The sequence below is a fragment of the Gavialis gangeticus genome, unplaced genomic scaffold (assembly GCF_001723915.1).
Source record: "Gavialis gangeticus isolate Ggan-Ray unplaced genomic scaffold, GavGan_comp1, whole genome shotgun sequence".
In the NCBI taxonomy this organism is placed as follows: Eukaryota; Metazoa; Chordata; order Crocodylia; family Gavialidae; genus Gavialis; species Gavialis gangeticus.
The window spans coordinates 78,667,319-78,675,674 of NW_017728993.1; positions in this window are offsets into that span (position 1 = coordinate 78,667,319).

Below are 8,356 nucleotides of genomic sequence, written 5' to 3' on the forward strand. Positions count from 1 at the left end.
TTCTGTACGTCTCACAGATAACCTCATATTGCAGTTGTAGTTCTTTGCTCCATTGTGACTACAAACTAAAGATTCATCTTTAGTCAGAGTACTGCATTTTCTGGTAGTATGCCTTATTTTAGGGAGGATTGTTTTTCATTTTTGTCTCTGCTTGTTCTGACTGGTGGTTTTGTTTATATGTTACTAACATTGTATTAAAATGTAAGTCAAACATCAATTTTAATGAAGTGTTCAGAACATTTTATTTGCTGAGACAATTGTTCGTCAAGCCAAATAGTAAACTGTACATATGTTGACAGTGCTACTGTATACCATATGACACCTGTACTTTATTCATGTACCACTGAAGTGTAAAATAAAATGTAATAAAATATAAAAATGACAGTCCTATGATTTTACAGCCCAACATTTCTATAACCTGGATGTTCAGTATTGTTATTTGCTGAATCTAATGCTCTAAATTGTACTTTGCCTGAAATGCCCACCTGGGTGGTATAAGGAACCCGGGAAACAAAGATAACATAATTCTGGAGCTCCTCTCAAGGAAAGTAGCTTGGGCTCATTGGATCAGGGCCAGAAAGCATGTGGGAGTGTTTCTAATGGGAAATCTAAAACACATTTTTAGTAATACCTTTTCTTTTTGTCTCCTCTCCCTACTTCCCTCCTATTTTTTAAATTCCCCCAAAATTTTAGTTTTCCATCATGCCAGAAACCTGTTCTTGGGAGATTATTAGTCAAACAATAACCTATATCCCTCAGCTGCTTCTTGTGATAAACCTCACTCCACATCTGTGCAGCACAAACATAATTGTTATGCAGAGTAGTAGTAACTTCCTCATAGGTATTGGCATGATGTAGCATAGTATATGCTTTACAGGATTGTTACTTACCTCAAGCAGTTTACAGTGATTACAAAGTGTTCCTTAGTGCAGGGGTTGGCAACCTATGGCCCAAAAGCCAGATGCAGCCTGCAGAACTTGCTTTGACAGCAGAACTCTTTCCCTGTGCCATGTCACAGTCAGCCACCTGGCGGAGGTGAGCTGTCCCTGCATCACACTGCGGTCAGCTGCATGGGGCTCTGGCAGAAGGGGAGCTCTGCCTGTGCAGCACCAATCTGGCACAGGTGGAGGGGAATTTTTGTTGCACCACAGTGCAGCTGAACGGTGGGAAGAAGCAGCGGTGGCAGAAGCTGGATCCTAATGTCTGCCAACCTCCAACTTGAGCTGGGTCATCCCGGCCCTTTCCACCCATCCCTCTACACTGGAAAAAGTTGCCAACTCCTGACCTAGTGAAGTTGATGTAAAGGAGTTTTTGCAAGAAGTTGTCGAGATACTCCAAGGCACAGGAGCACCCCATTTTATACAAATCTGCCTCATCTGTTTGCACGGCTCTTGCATTATTGGAAGGGAGCAACAGGCACATCATCTGAGAGTGGAAAACCAAGGGTATTATATAAACGCAAATCTCTTATGCACATCAAGCCCATCATGGTAGAATTACTTCTGATTTGCAATCATTTGGGATGACTTATTATAACTTACTAGTTAAAAGATGGGAAAGAAAGAAGTTTTTAGATACTTCATAACTTGTACTCTTGAGGAAAGACACAGTAAAGATAATTTAATATTGAAAACATTCATTACTTATTCTGAGCAGGAATGCTTTTTGATGTTTTTGTTTTTAAAGGTTGTTTAACATATCTCCATTCTGTGGCCTGATACAACAATGAAAATTGCCACCTAAGATGAACTTTCCCTCACCAGACAGAAAGAGATTTCAAGGCATTTTTTTCAAAAATGGGAACAGACTGATCAGCGCATATATTTTGGTGTCTAAATATTAATTTATCATACTGGTGCAACCAGAGCATCATGATGGCCTCAAATGTAGCCAGGGAACAAGTCTACTGGTTCATAACGTGTGCTGTACAGCCATAGGACAGCCTTCAGAGTTTTCCCTAACAAGCTCTTGCCAGGAGAAGGTCACACAATGAAGTGGCTGCAGAGCTCCTAAGTAGAACAGCGGTTCCCAAACTCTGACAGATTGCGCACCCCAGTTTAAAACCCTACATCCTTAAGTACCATCAGCAAATTTTTGGCATATAATGTAATTATAATAAATTTGTTAACGTGTACCACTGACAGGTTGTCTGCATATACCACTGGTGGTACACGTACCACAGATTGGGAACCGCTGGTGTAGAGTTTTCTGGTCCATGTGACAGGCTTATGAGATATAAGGCTTCTGGGCTTATGTAAGTTCTACCAGAGGCTGTATGGTAATGCTGTAACTATACTAGAAGCTGCCTCAGGATCACGAACAGTGGAAAGTAACCTTTAACATCAACCTTTCCTACTCCTAGGTCCTTCCCCAAGCATTACTTACCTAGTAAAAATCTGGTCCATGAACTGCAGCCTAAGAACTCTGATAAGCCTTTTTATACTAAAATGCCCATTGACTTGGATGAAATCAAGCATGGTCTACATACAGTTTTTGTACAATTTTTTGTTATAGTTAGAGGTGACTTTTTTTTCTTTTAACCAATATAATTGCTACATGGATATACAGGTACCATCATCACCTGTCAGGAGTGAAGTGAGGTCTGACTGATGGAAATAAGACTGCCAGTTCTTTGAATATAGTTTTTGGAGGAAGGTGCCTTCCCTTTCCACAAAGCTTTGAGTCCTGTGCCGAACCTCAGCCATTCTGTAACATTGAATCTTTCCTCTAATTGAAATCCTAGCCAAGGTGTTTGCAAGTGAGCCAGTAGCTAGTTTAATGTAGCTGAAAAAGCTGTGTCTGTATTGAATGAAATCTGAAGCAAAATAATGTTTTTACTTTAATTGATATGCAGATTGAGAAAACAGATGAATTAAAAATCACAATAGAGGAGTCTTTGCTTATATATTTTGCTATTTTTGGTGGAGGATCTTAAATCTGACTAGATCAGTTGTTATTACACATTTTGACTTCAGTTATTCCTTTCTCTGTGACGGAATTATGCTGATTTTTGCAAACTGAGGATTTTGTCCTGATTTTTCTTCGACCACTTAGCTTCCCCTCATGTCATTGCATCTGTTGACGAGTTGAATATAGTTTTTTAAAAGTAGAATTTTTGCAGGTAGGCAACTGAGATTATTAAAAATAACGGTGAATCCTCAGTCCAGTAGAAGGGAGGGGGATACAGACTTAGCTTTGTTGTTTCTCTTTTAGTTCATACCTCCACACCCCTTTGAATTAAAGGAGACTTTCAACAGTGAATTTTTCTCTGTCAGTTTGACAAAGCTGTTTTACCTTAGAGAAATAATAATAATAAAAAAACCCCTGTTATTTCTTACATCTATTGTAGGGCTAGACTTTTATAAAATATTGCCAGTTTATACATAGAATGAGGTATAGCTATAAATTGATCTGAAGTCCACCAGATGCGCTTTCCGCTGTTTATCACTTTATCTCACTATTGCACTGTGTAGCGTGTTTATGAACATGAACATCTCTTCCATGTTAAACATCTGAAGATGGCCTTATTTACACAAAATGTTAAGCTTATATCTTTATAAATCTCTTGTGCCTAAAAATGAAGCAATTATTTGGTCTTGCCAATAGATCTGCTTCCTCTATATTGGTATCAGTGATAACTATGGCTGTTAGCAAGACTGACACTGATGCAAGCTTCATTAAATAGAGCCCTGCTGATACTGGCCATTGATCCAACAGCTAGCACAGGTGTACTTGGGTACAGTATTTCCTCCCCCTACTCTTTACTTCTCTCTGGGGATAACCAATCAGAAGAAATGACCCACTTGCCTGGAGTTTTTAGAAGCAGTGTGCAGTTTGATTTCAATTGTCAGCCCAGCTCCTATCACTGTAAATCAAATCCTAATCTGATGAGGGCAAAAGATCATGCAGTTGGCTCATCTCTTTGTTATGGCTGCTACAATATTTGGTCTTTCCATGTGATACAACAAACTTCAAGGAGATCCTGTAGCAATGCATAAATGTGGCATTTGAAAGGCATTTTGTTCTTTTAAAACTAGAACATTGTTAGAAAGGTGATTTTTTTGAGTTATAATATTTGAATTCCCTTTTTAAGAATGCAGGCTGTTTAAAGCTAATATAAGATTTGAGGCATTTTTTTATAGTTGTAGATTCGCAAATCTTTTGCCAGTACCGGAGTTGAAGATCAAATGCCAATGTGAATAAAACAGATGATATTAATTTCATTTCCTTGAGATGGATTGTACCACTTTCCATACAAATCACATTCTTTCATCCTTTTTACTATATTCAGCCCTAGTCTGAGTGACTCCAACTTTAGCAGCATGGATATCATATCAAAAGTGTTCTAGGAGTATGCAAAGCGTGATAATCATCTTTGTTGACTATCTTAGGGTTTTTTTATGCTGTAGGATATAGGGAGTTTGCAGATTTTTTTTCCTCTCCCTATAAGGTTGCTCCTTTATATGAGATGTTTGGCATCATTGCTTTATAAAATGATGGCAATAGCAAAAGACTCCAGTTTGAATCAGAGACTCATTGTGCTAAGTTCTTTATAAATACATGTGAGAAGTTCCTCTATACTATAGAGTTCATGATATAGTAAACAAAGCTGTAGTCTTTGCAATAAGGTATTGCATATGTAACTGGGGCTGCTTTTTTTTTTTTTTTTTTAAATTCATTGTTGTCCTTAGCTAGGGGTGCTCAACCTCCGACCTATGGAACAGATCCACCCCATGGCACTGTGTCATCCAGCCCCCAGGGCTCCTTACAGTTCAGAAACTTGGTAGCAGGGGAGCAGAGGCACTATACTTCCTCTGCCATATTTCCAGATGCATGAGAAGCCCTGGGCTCTCCTTGCCTGATCCCAGCATGTAGGGCTGGGAAGAGGCAATGCCAAATGCCCAAGGATTACTGCTGGCACACATGGGGGGTGAGGGGGTGGAGGAGGGTGGTGCTTGACACAGAAGGCCCAATTTTGGCTCTCAAAGCAGGGAGGGGTAAGTGCTGGGCCTCCAAGCCTGATTCTGGTGTACACAGCTCAGTCTGGCCTGTGGACCAGCCCTGCAGCACTCATCTGGCCCTTGGGGCTAAAAAGTGTAGCAACACTGCCTTTAGTCATTTTTCTACGTGGCATAGCATAACAAGCGGTAGGCAAATGGGGAACAAGAACTGGGGGCACCAGAACAGAAGTGGGGACTTAAGGCTCCAGCCATGGGGAGCAAGACTAACCTGATTAGCCTGTCCTGCCTCCACTCCCCTATCCCAGGAGATATATAATTTCTGCAGGGGTAGGAGAGAGTGAAGCATCCATACAGCTAACCCCCAATGCCTCCTCCTGCAGCAGCAGTTATTCCTTACTGACCCAGGGCACAGACCCTACCAGTTATGTCTCTGCTACATGCAGTTACCCTGGCTTGTCTTCCAGAAAGTACATTACAGGTCTTTATACTTTGTACTTTACAGCTGTGTGTTTTGTATAACCATAACAAGGTTGTTTCTTGCTTTATTTTTCCCCAGCCCTAAAAATGGGCACTGTGCCAAAAGCTTCTCTAACAGCTCTCCCATCTTCTCTCACTTCTCTCATTTCCTGGACCATCATGGCTACAACAAGACTCAAACCCTGTATAATCATAAGGAAGTTAGAATTTGGTCCTTTGTTTTTCTTTTTTTCTTTTTTATAGCTGGGACAAGAATATAACATTAATAACTATTGAAAATAATAATGATAATTTCTCTATTTTTCATCCCAATTTGAACTAAAGACACTCCATTTAAAATCCAAGATTAGTTTTTGGGTTGAACTGAACTGACTTACTCGAACTCAAAACTCTAATTCAGTTAGCTTCCCCATCAATTTTTAAAGTGGTATCATTGTTATAATAAATCTAAATAATATTTTAGATCTCGATACTGTAAATAACTCTTTTTATTAAATCATTAGAGTAAAATGCATAGACAGTGGGATTGCAGTAAAATTAATTGCATTTTTTCAGGGCTTTCTATTATTGTCTTTATATTCACTCTTTAAGGGCTTACCAAAGTTGAATTGCAATATTTCATTCCTGACATTTAATCCATGGAAATGTCCTTGGAGATCTATTATTCCCTTAAAATAATTTATGTGTACTCTAGAATGATTGCACCCTGCTGAAGGTATATCAGGATCGTTTTTGCTTTGCTGCAGAACATAAAATAGGAAATATGTGTCTCATTTGAAAACTGTTTCAAATAATCATCATATTAGAAACATCATAAGTGGTCTCACAGAAGCTGTTTAAAATACACATATAAAACACAATTATATAAATATACAAACTGTTTATAGGATTTTGATAAAAGAGGATTCCAGCAAGAACCTTGCATGTCATGGCTTTGATCTTTAGTTATTATGTTTCACAAAGCAGTTGGAAGTAATATGAGCAAGTTGGAAGTGATGCAAGTGTCTCTGAGCACAAATATATCTATCTATTCTTATATATAGGCAGCTGTGTCAGCCCTTGAGTTTGAGACCTGTATGTGTGATGTCTTGTACCTTTTATGGACACCATCTTCTGGAATTTAGGAAGATAAATAGCAGTTAAGGTACACACTCTGGAAATGCTCTATTTGGTGCTATGTGCAGCAGCCCCGCAACACATACCTTTGAATGCTGATACTAAAAGTCTTCAATAGGACTGTCCCTAACTACCTAAAATACTGTTTTTCTTTCTGTAACTGTCTTCTAACATGGCAGCTGCATTTTTTTTTTTGGAATAGTGACACTTGACCAACAATGAAAGGCTGCGAGGATGTGAAAGAGAGAGGACTTTTCTAGCTCTTAACTGTAGACCTAATTTCTATAAGGGCTAATGATAACTGGAGAGCTTTCTGTATTTAAAACTATATAATAATGTACTAATAATGACTTCAACAGTCATTTCTTTAAATAAGCTTTTCTTCATTATGTGATTCCCATGTATACTCACTCACTCACATATCCTATATATTAAGCTATTTCTTCTACTGGCTGAGAAATAAGAACTGGAGGAACTCCGTCCTCTGGCACTGCTTGTTTGTGTCACAAAAGCACCTAGGAGTCTTTCTCATGAGCCAGAACTCTGTGCTAGCTGCTCTATCAGCATTCAGCAACAACAAAAAATAGTTCTGGTCTCAAAGACATTGCAGTCTAACTATACAGGCCAAGGAAAGGGTGAAGAGGGGAAAATAGTGTTATCCACCCTTTAAGGAAAGAGTACTTAGGGTGGATATAACTGATTGGCATTTCTATTTTTAAGTACTTCACAGGCATACAAATACTACAACAACATGGTACATTTGTTCACCTAGATGGATTGATAAGATCAGCTGATATGAGTAATGAAATGAAAGCCCTATCCTGCACATGATTTTGCTTTACGTCATCACTTAACTGAAAGGGCATTTCTTGTTGTTTTGTGAAGACGTGTATTTAAATGCAGAGGATACTTCATGCCAGTTAAAGGGCAGCTGCAAACACAGCTTCCATGTGGTGCAGATGCTAATCCATGGAAATTCATAGTTGTTCTTTCCAGTTTTCTATAATATGAAATAAATCTTCTAGACTGGAAAAATATGTTCTGTTTTCTGTGTGGGAAAAGTCGCATGGAATCACATGGATTCAGAACTATGTTTTTTAACAGTTTCACAAGAGTGTTATAAGCTCCTTAAGGTCTGCAACCTGTTCTTGCTCCATTTCCAGGTTTGGAACATATGAACAGGAGCTGGCTGAGCAATGCTCAGGAGCATGCATGCTAGAAGATGCTGAGAACGTGGCATGGGCATTTTGGTTCTGCTGCTTTTTACTGGTTTGAAGACTTCTTTGTTCTCTCCTCCATCTTTCTCCTGTCCTCCTCTGGTTCTTTCCTCTGTCTGTCTACTGGGACATTACAAATCCTTTTTCATCTTACAGTAACTTTACAGTGAGAACTACTTCTCTGTAATTCCAGTTATTGGCACAAAGGCTTCAGTAGGAGCCCCCTGTATCATATAGATCCTCCTTGTTTATGCAGGCCAGGAAGGGGCCATATTAAATCTTGTACACATGACAGGATCAGAGTCCAGGGGACAGATATTGCAAGGTGCAGATCAAGTCATTGGGAATTGAAATACACAGTAATTTGCTGAATTGGGCTCCATGCATGTACTTATCAAGAGAACAATGTTCAATGCTCCTAGTAACAACAGCTTTCTGAAGGGCCCATGCCCTATTTTGAAGACTTGGTGTAACATGGTCAATATATGGGATAATTTTACTATTCTCCCTGTAGCTTATTGAATATTTAACTGAAAATAAAACCATGCATCAGTTTCAAGAGAGTATTGCTGACTGAGAGATTGC